The sequence below is a fragment of the Macrotis lagotis genome, chromosome 1 (genome assembly GCF_037893015.1).
Source record: "Macrotis lagotis isolate mMagLag1 chromosome 1, bilby.v1.9.chrom.fasta, whole genome shotgun sequence".
NCBI lineage: Eukaryota > Metazoa > Chordata > Mammalia > Peramelemorphia > Peramelidae > Macrotis > Macrotis lagotis.
The window spans coordinates 457,029,628-457,054,658 of NC_133658.1; positions in this window are offsets into that span (position 1 = coordinate 457,029,628).

The window sequence follows — 25,031 nt, forward strand, 5'->3', positions numbered from 1 at the left end:
TGCTGGGTAAGGTATGTTTTGCTTTCAAAATCTATATTCGTTGCTTTCCGGAATGGTGTATTAAAAGTTCTCTACTCCTCTAAAAGATAGTGACAGCTAAATTGTATGTGATCCTGGCTATGATTCCTTGGTACATGAATTCTTTCTGATTGTTTGCAGTATTTTTCCTTTGACTTAGGAAAAAATCTGGATTTTGACTATAATCTTCATAGGAGTTTTCGTTTTTAGGTTTCTTTCAGAAGAGGAATGGATTCTTTCTATTTTCACTTTGTCCTCTGATACTATGATTTCTTGAAAGCTGATATCTAGTCTTTTAGTGTCATATCATTTAGATAAGTCAATGATTCTTAATTTTTTTCTCCTTAATCTGTTTTTAGGACTTTTTTATATGATATATTTTGCAGATTTTTTCCCTATTATTTCAATATTTTGACTTTAATGTGATATTTCTTGTTGTCTTATGGAAACATTAACTTCTGTTTGGTCTATTCTGATTTGAAGGGTATTTGTTATTCATTGAGGTTTTATTTATCTTGTATCAAGCTGTTAAATTTACTTCCCAATTTTTTCATTTCTTTTTCAGTATTTTCCTTAGTGTTTATCCTTCATTTTCTTTGTTGTTTTTTTTTTTGTTTGTTTTTAGGTTTTTGCAAGGCAAATGGGGTTAAGTGGCTTGCCCAAGGCCACACAGCTAGATAATTATTAAGTGTCTGAGACCGGATTTGAACCCAGGTACTCCTGACTCCAGGGCCCGTGCTCTATCCACTGCACCACCTAGCTGCCCCTATCCTTCATTTTCAAAGAAGACCACAACATTAGGATAGTGATGTCATGACAAGCACATGAATCGGATTTGAGTGAAAGGAATGCCATGCTAAATCACTTTTCCTCCAGAGCAATCTGGTTCCAGTGGCCAGATAGGAAAATCAGGACAACTGGAGAGTCCTGGATGTGAGGCAATCAGGGTTAAGTGACTTTCCCAAGGTCACAAAGTTGTTAAATGGCAGGTGTCTGAGGCCAGATTTGAATTCCCATTCCCCTGAATCGAAAGTACCCTATGAGGAAAGCAGAATTGAAGCAGTTCAAAGAAAACATGACATCCATAAGTTTAAAGTACCCATCCTGGGAATTCAGGGAACCCTGGAGGGATTTACATGAACTGATGCCGAGTGAGACGAGCAGAACCAGAAAAACACTGTACACCCTAATAGCAACATGGGGGCGATGATCAACCTTGATGGACTCAATAATTTCATCAGGGCAACAATCAGGGACAATTTGGGGCTTTCTGCAATGAAGAAAACCATCTGTATCCAGATAAAGAACCATGGAGTTTGAACAAAGTCCAAGGACTATTTCCTTTAATTTAGAAAACAAAAACTGTTATCTTATTGTCTGATCTTGTTATCTCTTATACTTTATGTTTCTTCCTTAATGATATGATTTCTCCTTACATTCAATTTGGATCAATATATAACATGGAAACAATGTAAGACTGACAAATTGTCTTCTATGGGGGGTGGGGGGAGGGAAGAAAGATTAGGAAAAAAATTGTAAAACTCAAAATAAATAAAATCTTTAAGGGGAAAAAAAAAGAAATGAAGTACCCATCCCAGTTGTTCACATGGACTATTTGTGCCATTCCGAGCTCCTATTGATCTGATCAGCTACAGTCAGATACACTGTAATTTGTCTCAAACATAGTGATGTCATTTTGGTCTGATAAGGAAGGACAAAAAGTAATCCCTAGTGTTCTCATTTTTCTTTCAATTGTTCTCTCCAGCAGTATCATTTCATTGATAAAAATATTTTTGATTCCAAAAAACCTTATTTTATCTCTTCCAGGATCTCTTCTAGTTATCCTCTGCTCAAACTGTGTTTTTCTTTGAAGCTTTGCTTGTAGATGTTCTGAATCGTATCTTGAGCATCCTTATCATCATAATAGTTCTTTATGTTGGGATTCTTTTTTTTTTGTTTGTTTATTTTTCTGGCCTTACCTTTTTTTTCAAGGTTTTTTGCAAGGCAGTGGCATTAAGTGGCTTGCCCAAGGCCACACAGCTAAGTAATTATTAAGTGTATGAGGCCAGATTTGAACTCGGGTACTCTTAATTCCAGGGTTAGGGTTAGGGTTAGGGTTCAGAATTAGGGTTAGGGTTAGGTTTAGGCTTAGGGTTAGGGTTAGGGTTAGGGTTAGGGTTAGGGTTAGGGTTAGGGTTAGGGTTAGGGTTAGGAAAAATTAGGGTTAGGGTTAGGGATCGGAAATTAGGGTTAGGGTTAGGGTTAGGGTTAGGGTTAGGGTTAGGGTTAGGGTTAGGGTTAGGGTTAGGGTTAGGGTTAGGGTTAGGGTTATGGTTAGGTTTAGGGTTAGGGTTAGGGTTAGGGTTAGGGTTAGGGTTAGGGTTAGGGTTAGGGTTAGGGTTAGGGTTAGGGTTAGGGTTAGGGTTAGGGTTAGGGTTAGGGTTAGGGTTCGGAAAATTTGGGTTAGGGTTAGGGTTAGGGTTAGGGTTAGGGTTAGGGTTAGGGTTAGGGTTAGGGTTAGGGTTTACAGTTAGGGTTAGGGTTAGGGTTAGGGTTAGGGTTAGGGTTAGGGTTAGGGTTAGGGTTAGGGTTAGGGTTAGGGTTAGGGTTAGGGTTAGGGATCGGAAAATTAGGGTTAGGTTTAGGTTTAGGGGTAGTGTTAGTGTTAGGGTTTGGAGCAGAACAATTAGTGTTAGGGTTAGGGTTAGGGTTAGGGCTAGGGTTAGGGTTAGGGTTAGGGTTAGGGTTAGGGTTAGGGTTAGGGTTAGGGTTAGGGTTAGGGTTAGGGTTAGGGTGAGGGCTAGGGTTAGGGTTAAGGCTAGGGTTAAGGCTAGGTTTAGGGTTAGCGTTAGGGTTAGGGTTAGAGTTTGGGAAAATTTATTTTTTTATTCTTATTTTATAAAAATAATGTTTTTTAAACATTACTAAAATATTCCTTTTTAAGAGTAAACAAAACTCCCCCCAAAAAAATATACAACTGCATGGGCAATAAGGGAGAGAGAAAAAAATTAAAATTTTAAATTAAAAGATAATAATAATAATAATAACAATAATAATAATAACAATAATAATTGTAGGTATTGCCATGTGGCTCACCGAATGGAGCACCGGCAGTGGAGCTAGGTGCACCCAAGCCAAAATCCGGCCCCAGACACCCAACAATCACCCAGCTGTGTGACCCTGTGCAAGCCACCCCAACCCAATTGCCCTGCAAAATCCCCCCCCCAAATACCCCAAAATAAAATAAAATACTACTACTACTAAAAATAATAGTAGGAATGGCCAGGTGGCAGACAGAGCCTTGGGACAGGAGCAGCCAGGTCCAAATGTGGCCTCCGACACCCAACAATCACCCAGCTGTGTGGCCCCAGGCAGGCTACCCAGCCCCATTTGCCCTGCAACCCCCCCCAAAAAAAATAATAAATTTGTGCTTCAGTCTGTGTTCCAACACCACCCGCTCTAATGCAGGTGAATCACATTCTTTATGATAAGTCCATCACAAAGGTTACTTCCATATTTTTCCACCGTTGCCATTGCTGATCACAACTCCCTCCATTCATACTTCTCCACTACCATGTACTATATTTTCTCTCTCCTTTCACTTTGACTCTGCTGTAGGGTAGCTGTGTGGTGCAGCAGATAGATCTCCAGCCCTGGAGCCAAGAGGCCCTGAGTCCCCATACCACCCCTTAGGCCCAGCATCCACCTGACCCTATGGTCCCGGACAGGCCATCCAATCCTAGCCCCTTGCAAGAAGTAAAAAAGAAAATGTGTTATATCTGACCACTCTCCCTCCATGGTCTATCCTCTCCTCCATCACTCACATCCGCCAGCTTCCCCCTGTCCCCCTTCTCTCCTTACTCCAGATGTCTATACCCCATTGATTATATATGCTGTTTCCTCTCCTAGCCCCCTCTGATGAGAGCAAAGATTCCCTCATTCCCCCTTGCTTTCCCGCCTTCCATATCATTGCAATAGCTCATTGTAATAAAAATCTTATTATATGAAACATCTTAGCCTGTTCCTCCTCTTCCTTTTCTTTCTCCCATTACATTTCCCTTTTATCCATTGACTCCATTTTTACACCACAATATATCTTCAAATTCAGCTTTCTCCTGTACTTCGTCTATAAAAGCTCCTTCTACCTGCTCTATTAAATGAGAAGGTTCATATGAGTACTGTCAGTATCATTTTTCTGTACAGGAACACATGTAGTTCATCATCATTAAGTCCCTCATATTTTCTCCTTCTCCACTCTCTATACTTTACCTGATTCCAGTATTTGAAGATCAAACCTTCTGTTCAGCTCTGGCCATTCCAAAAGGAACATTTGAAATTCCCCTGGCTCATTGAAAGTCCATCTTTTTCCCTGGAAGAAGACATTCAGTTTTTCTGGGTAATTGATTCTCAGTTGCATTCTAAGCTCTTTTGCCTTCCAGAATATTATATTACAAGCTCTATAAGCTTTTAATGTAGCTGCTGCTAAGTCCTGTGTGATTCTGACTGCAGCTCCACGATATTTGAATTGTGTCCTTCAGGCTGCTTGTAACATTTTCTCTTTGACTTGGGAGCTCAGGAACTTGGCTATAATATTCCTGGGGGTTGTTTTTTTGGGGGGGATCTCTTTCTCGGGGAGATCAGTGGATTCTTTCAATTTCTATTTTGCCTTCTGCTTCTAGGATATCAGGGCAAATTTCCTGTAGTAATTCTTTGAAAATGATGTTAAGGCTCTTTTCCTGGTCATGACTTTCAAGTATTCCAATAATTTTTAAATTATCTTTACTAAATCTGTTTTCCATATCAGTTGTTTCTTCAATGAGATATTTCACATTTTCTTCTAATTTTTCATTCTTTTGGTTTTCAAGTATTGTGTCCTGATTTCTTGGAAAATCAGCAACCTCCCTCAGTTCCATTCTTTGTCTGAAGGATTTGTTTTCCTCAGAGAGCTTTCTTATCTCCTTTTCCATCTGACCAATTCTGTTTTTTAAAGCATTCTTCTCCTCAATAACTTTTTGAACTGTTTTATCCATTTGACCTCTGCTAGTTTTTAACATGTTATTTTCTTCAGCATTTTTTTGGATCTCCTTGACTAAGCTGATGACTTTATTTTCATATTTTTCCTGCATCTCTCTCATTTCTTTTCCCAATTTTCTCCCTCACTTGATTTTCAAAGTCTTTTTTGAGCTCTGTCATAGCCTGAGCCCAATTTCTGTTTTTCTTGGAGTATTTAGATGCGGGAGATTTTACTTCCTCATCTTCAGATTGAGTGTTTTGATCCTTCTTGGGTCACAGGCAAAGTATTTCTCAATGTTGTTCCTCTTTTTTTTCTCTGCTTACTCATTTCTCTAGCCTGTGTCTGGTTTTGGGGTACTTCCTGGGCTTTTGAGTATTAGTGGAACACCTCCCACAAGGATCTCCTTGTATGAGGCTCTGTCTTCCCTCCTGGTCTGTGAATGACCATAAGCATACCCCTCTGCCATGGGGCTGAGGTCGGGGGTGGGGTGGGCCTACTGTTCTATGGGGGGCCTAGACTGCCATCAGGATCTGAATGTGGTCAGAATCCCAGAGTCCTGTTCCAGGGACAGAGGACAGAGCTTGGCAGTCTCTCTCCACTCCCCTCCCTAGGCTCAGCACTCATGTCCTGGAGGCTCCTGCTTACCTGCTCTGCTTGCTTCTGGTTTCTGGATTGGGGCTGCTGCAACCATACTGCTCACTGTGTGCCCTGAGGGCTGGACTTCATGCGCTCACTCTGGCAGAGACCCCCCCCCCCAGCCCCTAAGTTGTGATTGGTGCTTCCCAGGGTGTAGTTCAGGAAACTGCCCCTGCTGCTGTAAGCTACGGCTCCCAGTGCCCTGAGGCTGCCTCTGGGAGGCTGAAGTTCCTTTGCTCTGGTGGGCCACCCCTCTGACTCCGTGGAGCTGAGCCTTTCTGCTCATTTCCAGGTTACCTTGGGTTGGAGAACTGCCTCACTGCATCCCTCTGTGGATTCTGTCTCTCAAAAATTTAGTTAGAGTCCTTAAGTTTATAAGTTTTGAGAGAGAGCACCTAAGAGACAAACCTCTCCTATTGTCATCTTGGCTCTGCCCCCCCATTGATAATTTAGATCATTTATTTTTCCAAATTATTTTTGTTACAATTTTTATCAAGTTCTAAAAACGTATTGCTTTGATAGTTTGATTTTTATGTTTTAAAAGTGTAAATAACTTTGTTAGTATTGTCATTATATTGGCACAGCCCCAACATGAACACTAAATCATTTGGTACTTGCTAAAAAAAGGTAGATTATTGGAACATATGAAGGAGAATCAGGAAAAAAAATAAAACTTTAATAACTCAGTGTTAAATAAACCAGAAGACATAAATTGTTTGGGAAAAACAATTTCCCTATTTGATAAAAAAAACTGCTAGGAAAATTTGAAATAAGTCTGCCATTACTTAGGTTTACAATAACATTTTATGGCATATACCATACATTTATTTATTTTTTTTTTTTAGTTTTTGCTAGGCAATGGGGTTAAGTGGCTTGCCCAAAGCCACACAACTAGATAATTATTAAGTGTCTGAAGCTGGATTTGAACTCAGGTACTCCTGACTCCAGGGCTGGTGCTCTATCCACTGCGCCACCTAGCCACCCTCATATACCACAAATTTAAAAGAGATACATAACCTTTAAATTTAATATCATGTCATAAAGTTAGAATAGAAACAGGTCATATAGCTCTCACAACTATGGTAGGAAATATATACTTAACCAAACGAGAGATAGAGGCAATTATAAAAAAAAAACTACTTTTGATTACACAGAATTTCAAAACTTCTATACAAATAAAATTTATATATATATATATATACATGTATGTATATACATATTTATATATATGTATGTATATACATATTTATATTTAAGTGGACAAATAGTGAAATAGGAAAAATATCTTTTTTGCACATTTCTCAGATAAGAAATTTGAGATACACAAATTTAGAGATACCTTTGTCCCAAATATTCATATTTGTACCTGACCTATGATTGAATCTTCCAAGCTCAGATTGATCTAATCAATCACAGAAGGATATGTTTTATATTGACCCCAAAATCATGATGTCATTTTGATCCTCTTCAAACATGAAGGACAAATAACAACAACAACAACAACAACAGATTCCTGGAAACCATTCTATTTGTATATTTCCCTTATGACTCTTGGATTCTCATTATTCCTAATCCTGAAGATCCTCTTAAACCACAAGTCTAGTGGGAGGTTAAATCATGTTACTTTTAGCACTACTGATCCGTCTGACTCTTATGGAGACATCCAAGTTTAGCAAATGTATTAGGATGTTAGCTATTAGTGACATTTGCCTACCCTGCCTGTGAAGTTACAATGATATCTGCATTAAATTTTCAAATTCATACCATTATGAAATATTTAATATATTCTTAAGATTGGTGTCTTCCTTTTATCTATTATCTCCAATTTCTCTGGTATATGTATATATCTTGTTTGTATAATTTTTTCATTTTGTCTACTCTATTATACTGGAAGGTCCCCAATATCAGTGACTGTTTTTTGGGGGGGGTTTTTTGAATTCTACAACCCTTATCACAATGCCTGACATACAGAAGACATTTTGGTTGGTTGACTGATTGACATCTTATTACTCATTGGCTCAAACTCGTTTGCTCTTGCCTTTGGAGCAGATTTTTTACTTTAAAACAGCCCTGTTTGTAATAATTCTGCACTTAGAACTGGGTTTATAAAATGGTTCATGCTTATGCTACCATTTAGAGAGTACAACTGTAACAACTCTCCTCTGAGGTTCCCATTGTGCTTCACACTGAAAACTGAAATAACAGCTAACATAAGAACAGGGCCAGATGTACATATATAAATATTAAATTTAAAGTTAAATGACAACTGTCTTCTTTAAAAAAATTAAATGGAAATAGATAGCAATAGGGTAGGGACCAAGAGTTCCTTATGGTTGTTTTTTCCTCTAAGCTCTCTTGCTAAATATACAGTCACACCCATCTCCATTTGTCTAACTAGAAGTTCACTTTCATGATCCTGAAGAAAAGAATTGCAGATGTAGCAGATGTAACTACCAATGTCTAGGGGCGGCTAGGTGAAGCAGTAGATAGAGCACCGCCTTGGAGTCAGGAGTACCTGAATTCAAATCTGGCCTCAGATACTTAATAAATTACCTAGCTGTGTGGCCTTGGGCAAGCCACTTAATCCCCATTGCCTTGCAAAAAACCTAAAAAAAAAAATAACTACCAATGTCTTACTGCCAGAAATGAGCACCACCTCTCCCTTCTTTCCTGATTCTCCAGGGTCTCAAAACACCATGTGTTGCTCTTATAAGTTTTTTAAAAAGAAAAGACAAAAAAAAAAATCAAAACAAACAAAAAAACTCCATCTCTACTTTCCTATCCCAAACTGGGAAGAATTACAAATCCCAGGGTTCTGAGACCAGACAGATCCTTGTCAGAAGTTGTTACTTTAAGAAAGCAAGGAGAAAATACTGATACTTTAGAAAATGAGTATGTTGTTAGTTACAGATTGAATGTAGATTAACTGTAAAATATAATTGTTTAATTCAATATTCTTGGAGCAGAATACTCATTTGTTCTGGAAAGAGTTCAGTAAGACCAGAGGTGTGCTGAAGTCAGCTGTAACAGGCACCAGAGAGCAAACTTCAGTGTGGAAATCAGCAAATGCTACCAAACAGGGTTTGATTTATTGTTTTTGTCACTAATATGGACTTAATAAAGTGATAAAGAACAATTTAAGAATTAAGGTTAAACTTAAAAGTATGTCATGTATACATGTTTTTTTCCTTCTGAGAGTCAGTCGCTACACATTTATCAGCATCTCTGGCTTAGGAAAAAACTATCTTTAGCATATGTGCCTTTGGAAAGGATAGTAAAATGCATTTGCCTCTCATATTGCTGTTCAGTCATGTCCAATTCTTTGTGACCCCATTTGGGATTTTCTTGGCAAAGATACTGGATAAGTTTGCCATTTCCTTCTTCAGCTCATTTTACAGATAAGGAAACTGAGGCAAAGAGGATTAAATAATTTGCCTAATATCACACAGTAAGTTTCTGAATTCATATTTGAATTCATCTTCCTGACTTCAGGCCCAGCACTGTCCCCTGTGCCACCTACTGCTCTATGTGCCTCAAAGCATTTTCTAATACCTTAAGCAGGGGAAGCAGTTTTTCTCAAGATAACATACTTATAATACCTTCTTGGTATATCCATATTAAATAGAGAAAAATTCAAAAACTATGGGCAAACTACATTTTAATCTTAAAGCATAATATTTATAATAATAAGAGCTTCTATGTGAATAATTCTTTATATTGTACTTGTAAGGGACTGTTGTGTGTGGGAGTACTGGCCCGAGGAAGTAAACCTTTATCACCTGGTGTCCTTGAGCACCAAGCCTTGTTTTAGGTTGATTGGAGAGTGCCACTGGAGTGGGAGTGGACCACGGACCTGGGAGGATATTTAAGCACTTGTATTTGGCCTAATAAATGGAGAACTTGTCATTTTTGTCTCTCGCCTCTTCCATGTTCTCCTGAGAACTTGAATACAGCTGGACTGAGTCAAGTCATAGTTTATGAATAAAGGATAAGCTAGCTTGATAGGCACACAACACTACTGATCTCAGAGGATATTTAGAACTTTCCCTTGAGACAGAAAGACCTGATTATATTTTTATCATAAGCACCAAGTCCTAGTAAGTTGTTGTAATGCACAGGACCACAGAATTTGGCACAAATTTTATCCAGAATGTGAGAGGCTATTTCCGGAAGAGAATCTGAAATCCTGCCTGTTTCAGTTCTACTTTCATGTACATCATGAGCATTTTTCATATAATAAAAAGCAATACCACTTGGATTCTCTTCTAAAACTCTCCTTTATTTTGTACTTTTCTATTAAAAGGGTATAATTTTTAATTTCTTCCCCATCTGGTTTTGCTTTCTGCCAATGCCTAATAGTTCATATTTTTATGGAATGTAGTACTAGAAAGAATCTCGGAATAAATGCTCATTTTATATATAACTATATGTATATATACAAAGACCTATTCCTATATATTTGGATCTATTCCAGATTAATATCTGGAAGTAGCAGTCTTTCAAAATTAGATATGTTATGGTATAATTCTCTAAAACAGAGATTCTTGAAATGGAGTTCATAGACCTATGGACAAATTTCAGGGGGTTCATATGCTTGGATGAGAAAAAAATTATATTTTTTCACTCACTTTTAACTGAAATTTAACATTTCTTTTCATTGTGAATGTATGCAAAAAATCATAGTATTTGTAATATTTGACCAATCACGAATAGAAATGACAACTTTTTCACATCATAAAGTTGTTGCAGATATTTAGACATATTTGTTCTCATCTTTACTTCAAAATTAATTATAGATTCTCTACCAGGTCACATATGACCATAGTTTTCCTTATTTTATTCTATACATTTAAAAGCTATATTCTGAGGTATCCAAAAACTACAGTTGATGTCTGAAGAACCATGACACAAAAAAAAACTTCTGCAATCTCTTTATACAATCTCTTATAGTTTCATAAATTGATGTAGAACTCCCTCCCCTGGCAAATAATCTCTTTGTGCTTTCTCACAGGGATCTATCTAGATGTGGCTCACAAGGAGGTATGATTAGGTTTCTCCTTTTTTTCAAGGGAGACTTTGATTCCCACCAGGCAGAGAGCAAAAGTTTGGAACCTTGAGGCTGGTCACTCTCCTTTCCTCAGAGAGGTGGAACTAGACCAGAATTATATTATCTGTTCCCCTAAGGACTGTTAATCTAGAGGAAATAAGCTTGGAACTTCTAGTGTTATTTCTTAAAGCCAGCAAAAAAAAAAAATCTGCTTTCTCTCTCTCTCTCTCTCTCTCTCTCTCTCTCTCTCTCTCTCCTTTCCCTCTGCCTTGAATGTTTGAATGTTACAAACATTTATAGTCAAGTAAATCTGGACAGTATATTAAATAGCAGAGACATCAACTTGCCAACAAAGGTTCATATAGTCAAAGCTACGGTTTTTCAAATACCCAGTGTATAACTATCAAAGTTGGACTATGAAAGAAAGCTGAGTGGCACAGAATTGACACATTTAAATTGTGGTGCTGAAGATGACTGAGAATCCTTAGGACAGCAAGGAGATCAAATGAGTCAATACCCAAATAAATTAAATCAGACTATTCATTGGAAGATCATGAAGTCAAAGTCTAAATATTTTGGCCATATGATAAGAAGATTCATTGGAAAAGACTCTAGTGTTGAGAAAGATTGGAGAAGGGGAGAGCAGAAGATGGATGAATAGAAAGTGGATATAGATAAATAGTGTCATGGAAACAACAAACAAGCACAGGAAGACTTTGAGAAATAGTGAAAGATATAGTTACAAAGAGTCAGATATAACTGTAACTGAACAAAGCTGCAGATGCAAAATGGAGTAAGTAGCTAGTCTAGGTTCTACCTTCTGTGAAGAAAAGCATTGGGTGGAGTTAAGTACTCCCCAATCCATTCAGAGGGAAGTTGAGGCTGAGGGAGTGAGAAGTCAGGAGACAGTGGTGAAGATGGCAAAACATTCCAGGAATGGGAGACAAGTAAGTAAAAAAAGACCCAGCATTGGGACAATGAGGGTTGGGCACAAGGAAGAGTAAATAGGGCAATTTTCCTAGACTGTAAAATAAATGAAGATGATTTTATTTGATTTAGGAGGCAGTCAACTGAGATCACTGATAAGGGGGTGGCATAGTCAGACCTGCACTTTAAGAAGATAATTTTGGAAACTTAGCAGAGAATGAATGGCCTAGTGTAGGGAGAAAATTTGGAGTAGGGGAAAATCCTGACAAAGAAATGAAAGCTCTGCTAAAACATAAGAATTTTTAAAATTGCCTAATCTTTAAAGATCATTATTTTCCATTTTTGAATCATCTTAATTTTAATTCCCTGATGAAAAATACAAATTGCTCTACTCTCATTTTATTCCATATTGTAAAATCACTCCCATATGTGTAGGTTGAAGTGGTTCTTGCTTTCCTAAGTTGTTTTCTCTCTCTCAGCAATCCGGGTTGGGACAGGATCACAAAACTAGTTAATGTCAACTGTCTTAGAGGCCAGATTTGATGAACTCAAACCCTTCTGACTCCACAGCTGATACTCTATCGGTTGAGCCACTTCATTGTCCCTTTGTTTTCCAAAGCAAAGGTACAGCAAGCAAGCTGTGCCCTGTGCTTGGCATAACAGCAATCCTTTGTACTCACCCTCTGGATGATCTCACCCGCTGGAAAAAAAATCACATAATTATTGTATTGCTTTGACCAGCACCAGGTGTTCTCTGAGCTCAGAAAAGCACCAGACAAGTACCCATGTTCCAGTCATGAAGTCCTGTTATGAATTAAACTTATCTCATTGTTGCTGTTACTCATCATTGTCAGGGCCACAGTTCACGTAGTCATTGGTATGAGATTTCTCACACTGTCTCAAGTCCTCTCTCCCCTCCCTCCCTAACACATGTCTACATCTCCTCCTTGCTTATAAGCAGTTTTCTTCACTTTAAAATTAAACTTGTTTGATTCTTGACTCTCCTGTCTCTAGCCTGTTCTGTTCAGCTCCTGTCATCTATATCTAAGAGGCTGGCTCCATCCCCACTGATATCACCTTTATGGCTTAAGTCACATATCAATTTGGAGTTTATCCAGTATGATATTGGTTTATACCAAAGTCTTACACCTTTCAAGTTTTCCTATGTTTTTATCAAATAAATGTCTTTACCCCAGTAGCCCCAGAATCTTTAGATTTACCAAACACTGTTACTATGTTCAGTTTCTTCCATAGGCTATGTACCTAATCTATTCCAGTTTATCATTTTATTTTTTAACCAATACCAGATAACTTTAAAGATTAATTACTATTTGTAGTAAAATTTTTAAGATCTCCTAGGCCCCCTTCTTTGCCACTTTTTTCATTATTTTCCTTAAGTTTTTTACTCTTTGTCTTTCAGTTGAATTTCATTATTACTTTTTTTAATTCCACAAAATAATTCTTTGTTAGCTTGATTGATATGGCACTGAATTTGTAATTTAATTGAAGAAGGTATGTCATTTTTATTATATCATTACCAGTTAGCCTTGGGGCAGATAGGTGGCACAGTGAATAGAGTGCTTGGCCTAAATACAAGAAGACTCATTATCAGTCTCTGACTTCCCCAAGCTAACTCTAAGACAGTAAGTGGTAAAACAGGTGTCCCTCCTGCATTGGTAGAGACAGTTTCCTCATCAGAAATTTCCTACACAAATGACATCACAGGACCAGGTCTACTCCACATTTTTCTATTTATTTGTCTTTATCCAAATTGTTTTTTCCAAAGAATGTGATCTTCTTTAGAGAAAAAAGAGGCTTACTTGGCACAAGTACGGCTCTTAGAGGTCATAGAATTCAACTCCATTTTACAGATAAGAAAATTGAGATTCCCAGAAGTTATTTCCCCACGATTACTCAAATGTTATCTGAGACAGGATTTGAACCCAAATCTTCCCAAGTCTTCAAATGTTTTTTTCTGTACCTAAACTTTAAAAGTCTATGGCACACTGAGCAAGGTGAGCAGAACCAGAACAACACTGTTCACACTAACAGCAACATGGGAGTGATGATCAATATTAATGGACTTGCTCATACCAACAGGGCAACAATCAAGCACAATTTTGAAGGTATCTGTGATGGAGAATGCAATCTGTATCCTGAGAAAGAACTGTGGAGTTTGAACAAAGACCAAAGATTATTACCTTTAATTTAAAAAAAAAAAGTTATTATGTAATTCTGCTATGTCTCATACTTTGTTTCTTCCTTAAGGATATGATTTCTTGAGGAGGCTAGATGGCACAGTGAATAGAGCACCAACCCTGGAGTCAGGAGTACCTGAGTTCAAATCTGACCTCAGACACTTAATAATTACCTAGCTGTGTGGCCTTGGCCAAGTCACTTAACCCCATTGCCTTGCAAAAACCTAAAAAAAAAAAAGATGATTTCTCTCTCATTACATTCAACTTAGATCAATGCATACCATGGAAACAATGTAAAGACTAAAAGACTATCTTCTGTGGGGGATAGGGGGAGGAAAGCAAGATTGGGGGGAAAATTGTAAAATTCAAAATAAAATCTTTCAAAAAAAGTCTATAGTACAGTTCAAAATAAACTTATATTTTCACGTTGCTTATTCTGACTTTTTTTGTGTGTTCAACCATCCCATTGCTGGCCAGTCTCCTACAAGGTGTCTTCCTAACTTTGGAGAAGGGAGAAAAGCTGCAATCAGTTCAACTGCTAGAGGCCCTGAGACTCCACTCAGAGGCCAAATCCCTAAAGTTGTTAATAATCTACTTAAAACCCATTCATCAATGATCAACAAACTGTCACTTTGTTACTCCAAATGCTTATTCTCTGTCCTCCACTACTCACTCTTTTATTCCCCTCCTCCTATACTCACTCTCTTCCATATCAGATCCTACTGTAAAACTCTTCTCACTGTACTACCCAAATTACCTGCTTCATAGGTAAACCCTCTTTTTCTTCCACTCTTTCCACCTTCCATTGCACCTGGCACCCATCTAAGGACACAACATTCCTAGTACTGGCCATACTTTCACTAATTTCTTCTGACTTACTGGGGTAGTTTAAATACTTCTTTTTCCATGTAGTCACTTCCATGATCTATCTCTTCTACTGTCAGTAATCTCTATTTCTTTAAAGTTCACTCAAATCATATTCAGGCAGCTAGGTGGTACAGGGGAGACAGAGTCAGATCTGGAATCAGGAAAACTCATCTTTCAGAGTTCACATCTTGCCCCAAACACTTACTATGTGAACCCTGGTCAAGTCACCCTATTTGCCTTAGTTCCTCCTCTGTAAATGAGCTGGAGAAGCAAATGGCAAAACCACTTTTGAATCTCTGCCAAGAAAACCTCAAATGGGGGGTCACAAAGAGTCAGAAAGGACTAAACAATAATCCATAATGACCATCCAATATTTCTTGTGGCTTTTGTATACTGGACTCCAGGACACTTCCCTTCTTTCTTCAATGAGTTCATTGCTTTTTCTCAATTTTTTTTTTTGCTTCATCACTTGCTTTCATACGAGGAGACTTCAACATATTACTCATACTATCTCAAATAGTATCTTAACCTCCCAGGTCCTAGGCTTACTAATTTTTCATATTTCATTGTCTACTCTTCTGTCTCATCTCAAGTACATATATGATCATCTTGTCATCACTTACAAATATACCACTTCCATATTCATGATCTCTGAAGTTCCCTTATTGGATCATAATTTGTTGTCCTTAGCCCTCTCTCCCTCTGCCTTGCAATCTCATCCCTTATTCTTTGCCCTCACATGGCCTCCAACCATTTGATCCTCTCAGTTCCTTCCCAGGAATGAAGATTTCTGCACTCTCTTCACTTTTCCATCTTGAACCTTTTGTGAACCAGTTCAAATCTCTACTTTTCTTCTCTCATCTTCCTTGTATTCTCACTCTATTTCTAGTTTTGTCTTACCAAGTATCAGTTTTTGATTACTCCCATCATCTATTGCCTTCATTTCTACTGCTGCTGGAGAAAATCATGAAATCAAGCTGACTAGGTACACTGCAAACTTAAATTACAACATCTCAACTAGGCCCTTATTGCAGCAATGTAATCCTTTTATATCTCTCCAAATATCTCACTCTTTCAGTCACCCCACAGTGGCTTTTCCAAACCTTTTCATCCTTCTCCACACTTCTCATTACTCTCCCTTCCCTTGCTTCATATTTCACTGAAAAAAAAAAAGCTGTCACTTGATCAGTCAGTCCATCCTCCTTTGCTATCACCTAAAATCTCTCTTCCCTGTTGTGGCTAAACAATTTGATAATTCTGTTTATAATCAATGCCTCTACTTCCTTTCCTCTCACTCCCAACTCTGCAGTCTGGCTTTGGACCTAATCATTCAGCTGAAACTGTTTTTTTCAAAATTATCACTGATCTTTTACTTGCCAAATCTAATGGCCTTTTCTTAACTTTCTTGATTTTGCTGCAACCTATAGACCAAACTGCACTCTCATCTCCTTGATATTTTCCTCTTTCTTGGTTTTCTTTACACTACTTTCTCCTCGTTCTTCTACCAACTGTAAGATTGTTCTTTCATTTGCTTTGCTAGATTTATGCCTGGGTGAAGGTGGTGTCCCCAAGACCTCTGACCTGAACTCTCATTTCTCTGTATTATTTTCTCTTACAGATCTCATCGGGTCCTGTGGATTATAATTTCTAATGAAAATAATTATAAAATCTACTTATCCAATCCTAACTTCTAGAAATAGCTCCACTTGTGAACTCATTTAACCTTTCTGGGGAGCAATTTGGAACTATGCCCAAAGGGCAGCAAAAATATGCATACTCCTTGATCCAGCAATACCACTACTGGGTCTATACCCTGAAGAGATGATGAAAAAGGGTAAAAATATCACTTGTACAAAAATATTCATAGCAGCCCTGTTTGTGGTGGCAAAGAATTGGAAATCAAGTAAATGTCCTTCAGTTGGGGAATGGCTTAGCAAACTATGGTTTATGTATGTCATAGAACACTATTGTTCTATTAGAAACCAGGAGGGATGGGAAGTCAGGGAAGCCTGGAGGGATGGGAAGTCAGGGAAGCCTGGAGGGATTTGCATGTACTGATGCTGAGTGAGATGAGCAGAATCAGAAAACCACTGTACACCCTAACAGCAACATGGGGGTGATGATCAACCTTGATGGACTTGCTCATTCTATCAGTGCAACAATCAGGGACAATTTTGGGCTGTCTGCAATGGAGAATACCATTTATATCCAGATAAAGAACCATGGAGTTTGAACAAAGACCAAGAACTATTATCTTTAATTTAGAAAAAAAAAAACTGATATCTTATTGTCTGATCTTGCTATCTCTTATACTTTATGTTTCTTCCTTAAGGATATGATTTCTCTCTCATCACATTCACTATGAATCAATGTATACCATGGAAACAATATAAAGACTGGCAAATTGCCTTCTGGGGGGGTGGGGGGAGGGAAGTAAGATTAGGGGAAAAATTGTAAAACTCAAAATAAATAAAATCTTAAAAAAAAAGAAATAACTCCACTAACCTATTAGGAATCTCAAACTGAATGTATCAACACATCTTAAACTCAACATGCTGAAAACTGAACTTATCTTTTCCCCCGAAATCCTTCCCTCTTCCTAACTTTCCCATTACTAGAAAATGGGACTGTCTGGTTACCCAGGCTTACAAACTAGGTGTTATTTTCAATTCCTCTCTCTCACCCCCCCCCCCCACAAGCCATATCATATATCTGTTACCAAGTTCTATTGATTTTACTTTCATAACATCTCTTGCATATACTCCCCTCTTTCTCTGGCACTGCCAGCATATAGGTATAGGCCCTTATCACTTCATAACTGAACTTCTACAATAGCTTTTTGATTAATCTTCTGTTCCTCAAGTCCGTCCCCTCTTCAGATCAAATTAAGTTTCCTAAAGTGTAGGTCTGATCAGGTTGCCCCTCATTCAATAAATTCAAATGGCTATCACTTCCAAAATCAAATATAAAATTGTCTTTTAAAGCTCTATAACTTGGACCCCTCTTATCTTTCCAGGCTTCTTATTCCTTGATCCCTCCCAATATACTCTATGATCCAGTGTTACTAACCTGTTGTTGTTCCTCCCCCATAAGCACTCTTCTCTCCAGACTCAAGTCTAGCCTTCTCGCCTCCCTCATCTCTGACTCCTAACCATCTTCTATAGGAAGCTTTTCTGAGTATACCTTAATGCTAATTGCTTATCTTCCCTCAGTTGCTTATCTCAAGATCATCCTGTGTATAAATCATAGGGTTAATTAAATGTTGTCTCCTCTATCATTAGACAATGGAAGTCCTTGAAAACAGGGACTGCCTTTTATCTTTTTAAAATATTCTTAGTGCTTTTAACACTAAGGTAGGTGCTTAATAAATATGTGTTGACTTACTCTTTTATTGGGATGAATTGTTAGGGAATATTTTCATTGCTTAATTCAAATTTATAAATTTTGTGATTTAATGCTATTTAAATATGGGACTAATGAGGCACTATAAGCTAAAAGAGCAGAATCAGGCTCCCAAAAACCTGCACAACATCAACAATAATGATCCTTGGGCAGCTAGGTGGTACAGTGGATAGAGCACCAGCCCTGGAGTCAGGAGGACCTGAGTTCAAATTCGATTTCAGACACATAATAGCTGGTGTGACCATGGGTAAGTCACTTAACTCCACTGCCTTGTAAAAACTTAAAAAAAAATAAAAAACCAATAATGATCCTTCAATTTGGATGTCAACAAAGGCAGTATCTTTTTTCTTATTTAAATTTTATTTTTCCAATTACATGTTATTAAAGTTTTTCAACATTCATACACATGAATATTTATAAGTTACACAGTTTTCTTCCACCCTCCCCCCTTACCTCAGGGGGTCTAATTAACTTGTACATTTGTGTTTAACATGTTTATGTTAGTCATTTTCTGTATGAAGGGAAAACGGAAAAGAAAGAAAACCATGGGATAGGAAAGAAAAACATGAAAAATTTTTACTAATTTTATATTTCCTCCCATGTTATCATTCCCCATTTGTACTTTTCTTTTTCCTCTCCTCTTATTCCTCCTCACCACTGTTTTGCTACCTTTCCCCTTTAATTTTTCTTTTATATTCCAACTTTACTTTATCTTTTCAGTCTTCCCTTTTATCAGTCCCTTCTTCCCTTTTCTTTTCCCTTTCCCCCTATTTCCTGTTAGGGTAGGATACATTTTTTAAACCTAATTGGAAATGTTATGTTATACTTATTAAAGTATAAAAGTCTTTGTGCCTCTTTACCCAATGTTACTTATCCACTAAGACCTAGCTTTCTTCTAATATAGTCCTTTTTAGTTTTTATTGTTTTAATCCTGTCTAGTGCATGTATTCCCTTTATCTGACCTGATTAAAGTACACTTCTCAAATACCCTTCTCAAGAATCATGAATCACATCAAATTATAATCACTTTATACCTTACCCCCTTTTCAAGTACCTCCCTGAATACACAATCCTCATGAGCCAAATCATCATGCAAAGCCCACCCACTGAAGTATACTCCCTCCAATTGTAGTCGAAGCATCAAGCAAAGCAACATCTTTTCATGATGTTTTCATGTCCAGGCCCTCTAAATATACTCTCTTCCTCCACCTCTATAGTATTCCAACCACACAGTCTTTCCTACTGACCCTTTAGCACCCCAGCCATAGCACTAAAAACCTCCTTAAGTAAAGTATGGATTAAGAAAAGATCATTTCCTAATTCCTTTTTTTCTTTTAATTTTTGATTTTAATTATTTAAGGCTGTGGGGTTAAGTGACTTGCCCAAAGTCACGCAGGCAATTATTAAGTGTCTGAGGTTGGATTTGAACTCAGGCCCTCCTGACTCCAGGGCCCATGTTCTATCCACAGCACCACCTAGCTGCCCCTCTTTCTAAACTCTTTGAACCCTTCTAAGTAAGCTCCTACCCTTACCCCTATTATACTACAAACTTCTAGGTATCTAGTAAAATCACTTCTGATTTAATTATGTATAGAGCCTCTAAGTACTGGGATACCCTGAAGGTCTCTCTTAAGAACTTTAGAACTGATTGCCAAGCATGGGAGACACTGGCACAGGACCACCCAGCATAGAATGTTCTCATCAGAGAAAGTGTCAAGCTCTATGAACAAGGCAGAATTAAAGTGGTTCAAAGGAAATGAGAGATACATTAGTTTAGAGTAAATAGCCAGGTGTTCCTTATGGCAGAGTACTCTGAGCCCAAACTTGGGTTGATCAGCCAGTCAGACACACTGTTAGTTGTCTCAAACATAGTGACGTCATATCTACATCTTCAACAAAAACCAACTGTAACCATAACTTCTAAGTACAATCTCTTCAACTATATTCAACCCTTTAACTATACTAAGAGAAATACAATTCTCAAGAATTCCAAATCTTATCTTTCCAAGTAGGGTTGTATTCAATCTAATGTTCTTGACTAACATTTTTCCACCCTTTCTGTTTACCTTTTTATGCATCTTGAGTCATGTATTTGAAAATCAAATTCTCTGTCCAGTTCTGATCTTTTTGTCAGGAAATTTTAGAAGTCCTCTATTTCATTAAACACCCATCTTTTTCCCTGACAGAATATGCTGAGTTTTGCAGGGTAGTAAATTCTTGGTTGTAATCCAAGATCCTTTGCCCTTCAAAATACCATATTACAAGCCCTCTGATCCTTTTAATGTAGAAGCTGATACATCTTGGGGCTGATTGTGCTTCCTTTATATTTAAATTGCTTCTTTTTGTCTTATTTGAGAATTCTGGAATTTGGCTATGATATTCCTTGGAGTTTTTATCCTGGGGTTTCTTTCTGGAGGTGTTTTGTATATTCTTTCAAGGACCATTAAGTCTTCTTGATCCAGTATATTGGGGCAGTTTTCCTTGATAATTTCCTTAAAGATATATTTCAGGCTCTTTTTTTGATTTATGCTGTTAGAGACCAGTAATTCATAAATTATCTCTCCTGGATCTATTTTCTAATTTACTTGTTTTTCCTAAAAGCTATACTTTACATTTTCTTCAATTTTTTTTTCTACCTTTTGGTTTTAATTATTGGAATCATGATTTCTTATAGATTCATTAGTTTCTATTTGTCCAATTCTAATTCTTAGAATTTTATTTTCTTCAGTAAGCTTTTGTGCTTCCTTTTCAAGTTAATTTTACTTTTTACTGATTTGCATTTCCTTTCTAGTTGATCAATTTGAGTTTCAGATGAATTTCATTCCTTTTCCACTTAGTTGATTTTGTTTTTATTTTTTGAAGTCATTTTTTTTCAATTGGTTATTTTTACTTTTAAAAGATTGATTTCTTTGGTCAATTTTTTGTAATTGTCCTGTGAGGTTTTCATTTTTCTTCTTCCTCTCTTCTTTGGTTTTTAAATTCTTTTATAAGATCTTCTATGAGATTGTGGATTTGAGGCCAATTAAAAGACTCCTTTGAGACTGTGTATGGAAGTAATTTATCATCACTATTTTTTTAGGGTTTTTTTTTTTTGCAAGGCAATGGGGTTAAGTGGTTTGCTCAAGGCCACACAGCTAGGTAAATATTAAGTGTCTGAGGACAGACCTGAACTCAGGTACTCCTGACTCCAGGGACAATTCTCTATCCACTGTGCCACCTAGCCGTCCCTGTCACTACTTTTTACTTTTGAGATGGCATTTTTATCATTTCTATTTGTATAATATCTTTCTATGGTTAGTGTTTAGTTTTGGTTTTTTTTTTTTTTTTTTGCTCATTTTGGGAAGGAAGAGACAAAACTCTCACTCTTTGCAGATGACATGATGGTCTACCTAGAGAATCCCAAGAAATCATCTAAAAAACTACTGGAAACAATTAGCAATTTTAGCAAAGTTGCAGGTTATAAAATAAACCCTCATAAATCCTCAACTTTTCTATATATGTCTAGCAAAAAACAGCAGGAAGAGCTAGAAAGAGAAATCCCATTCAAAGTAACCTCAGACAATATAAAATATTTGGGAGTCTATTTGCCTAGACAGACTCAGAATCTTTTTGAAAACAATTATAAAACACTTCTCACACAAATTAAATCAGATTTAAATAACTGGGCAAATATCAACTGCTCATGGATAAGGAGAACTAATATAATAAAAATGACAATTCTACCAAAACTAAACTATCTGTTTAGTTCCCTACCAATCAAAATTCCAAAAAATTACTTTAACGAGTTAGAAAAAATTGTAAGTAAATTCATATGGAGAAATAAAAAGTCAAGAATTGCCAGGAGCTTAATGAAAAAAAGTGCACAAGAAGGTGGCTTAGCCCTACCTGATCTAAAATTATGTTATAAAGCATCAGTCATCAAAACTGTTTGGTATTGGTTAAAAAATAGAGTGGTAGACCAGTGGAATAGACTAGGTGTAAAAGCAGGAGATGATTATAGTAAGCTGCTGTTTGATAAACCCAGAGTCTGGCCATTGGGATAAAAACTCCCTCTTTGATAAAAATTGCTGGGAAAATTGGAAGTTAGTATGGAAGAAACTTAGATAAGATCAACACCTCACACCCTTTACCAAGATAAGATCCAAATGGTTACAGGACATAGACATAAAAAACAATACTATAAGCAAATTAGAAGATCAAGGACTAGTCTACCTGTCAGATCTATGGAAAGAGGAACAGTTTATGACTAAGGAAGAGTTGGAGAACATTACCAAAATCCAATTAGATGATTTTGATTATATTAAATTAAAAAGTTTTTGCACAGATAAAACCAATGTAACCAAGATCAAAAGAAATGTAGTAAATTGGGAAACAATCTTTACAACTAATGATTCTGACAAAGGACTTATTTCTAAAATATACAGAGAACTGAGTCATATTTTTAAAACAAAATGCTACTCCCCAATTGACAAATGGTCAAAGGATATGCAAAGGCAATTTACAGATGACGAGATCAAAGCAATTCATAGCCATATGAAAAAATGCTCTAAATCATTAATTATTAGAGAAATGCAAATTAAAGCTTCTCTAAGGTACCACCTCACACCTCTCAGATTGGCCAGTATGACCAGGAAGGATAATGATCATTGTTGGAAGGGATGTGAGAAATCTGGGACACTATTATACTGTTGGTGGAGCTGTGAACTCATCCAACCCTTCTGGAGAGCTATTTGGAACTACGCCCAAAGGGCAACAAAAATGTGCATACCCTTTGACCCAGCAATACCACTACTGGGTCTATACCCTGAAGAGATGAGGAAAAAGGGTAAAAACATTACTTGTACAAAAATATTTATAGCAGCCCTGTTTGTGGTGGCAAAGAATTGGAAATCCAGTAAATGTCCTTCAATTGGGGAATGGCTTAGCAAACTGTGGTATATGTATGTCATGGAACACTATTGTTCTATTAGAAACCAGGAGGGATGGGATTTCAGGGAAACCTGGAGGGATTTGCATGAACTGATACTGAGTGAGATGAGCAGAACCAGAAAAACACTGTACACCCTAACAGCAACATGGGAGTGATGTTCAACCTTGAAGGACTTGCTCATTCCATCAGTGCAACAATTGGGAACAATTTTGGGCTGTCTGCAAAGGAGAGTACCATCTGTATCCAAATAAGGAGCTGTGGAGTATGAACAAAGTGCAAGGACTATTCCCTTTAATTTAGAAAAAAAAACAACAGATAGCTTATTGTCTGATCTTGTTACCTCTTAGACTTCTCTTTAAGGATATGATTTCTCTCTCATCACACCCAATTTGGAACAAGGTACAACATGGAAACAAAGTAAAGACTGACAGAGTGCTCTCTGTGGAGGGGGGAGGGAAGCAAGATTGGGGGAAAATGTAAAACTCAAATAATATCTTTAATAAAAATAAATTTAAATTAAAAAAAAGCAAAATTGGTCAGATGGAAAAAGAGATAAGAAAACTCTGAGGAGAACAAATCCTTCAGACAAAGAATAGAACTCAGGGAGATTGATAAATTTACCAGAAACCAGGACTCAATACTTCAGGACCAAAAAAAATGAAAAATTAGAAGAAAATGTGAAATATCTCATTGAAAAAAACAACTGATATGGAAAACAGACTTAGGAAAGATAATTTAAAAATTATTGGAGTACCTGAAAGTCATGATCAGGAAAAGAGCCTTGACATCATTTTCAAAGAATTACTACAGGAAAATTGCCCTGATATTCTAGAAGCAGAGGGCAAAATAGAAATTGAGAGGATCCACTGATCCCCCAGAGAAAGAGATCCCAAAAAAACAACCCCTAAGAATATTATAGCCAAATTCCAGAACTCCCAAGTCAAAGAGAAAATATTACAAGCAGCCAGAAGGACACAGTTCAAATATTGTGGAGCTGCAGTCAGGATCACACAGAACTTAGCAGCAACTACATTGGAAGCTCGTAGGGCTTGGAATATAATATACTGGAAGGCAAAAGAGTTTAGAATGCAACCGAGAATCAACTACCCAGCAAGGCTGAATGTCCCCTTCCAGGGAAAAAGATGGGCTTTCAATGAACCAGGGGAATTTCAAATGTTCCTGTTGGAATGACCAGAGCTGAACAGAAGGTTTGATCTTCAGATACAGGACTCGGGTGAAGCATGGAGATTGGAGGAGAAGGGGAAAATATGAGGGACTTGATGAACTGCATGTATTCCTGTATAGAAAAATGACACTGATAATACTCATATGAACCTTCTCAGTTAATAGAGTAGGTAGAGGAAGCTTTTATAGTTGAAGCACAGGAGAAAGCTAAATTTGAAGATAAAATATGGTGTAAAAATGGAGTCAATAGAAAAAAGGGAAATGTAATGGGAGAAATAAAAAGGAGAGGGGGGGGGAATAGGCCAAGACATTTCATATAATAAAATTTTTCTTTATTACAATGAGCTATTACAATGATATGGAAGGGGGGAAGGCAAGGGGGAATGAGGGAATCTTTGCTCTCATCAGAGGTGGCTAGGAGAGGAAACAGCATATATACTCAATGGGGTATAGACATCTGGAGTAAGGGGATGGACGGGGGAAGGGGAGGGATGTAAGTGATGGAGGAGAGGATGGACCATGGTGGGAGAGTGGTCAGATACAATGCATTTTCTTTTTTACTTATTGTAAGGGGTTGGGATTGGATGGCCTGTCCAGGACCATAGGGCCAGGTGGATGCTGGGCCTAAGGAGTGGTATGGGGGCTCGGGGCCTCTTGGCCCCATGGCCAGGGATCTGTCTGCTGTGCCACTCAGCTACCCTACAGCAGAGACAGAGTGAAAGGAAAGAGAAAATATAGTTCATGGTAGCAGAGAAGTACAAATGGAGGGAGTTGCGATCAGCAATGGCAACGGTGGAAAAATATGGA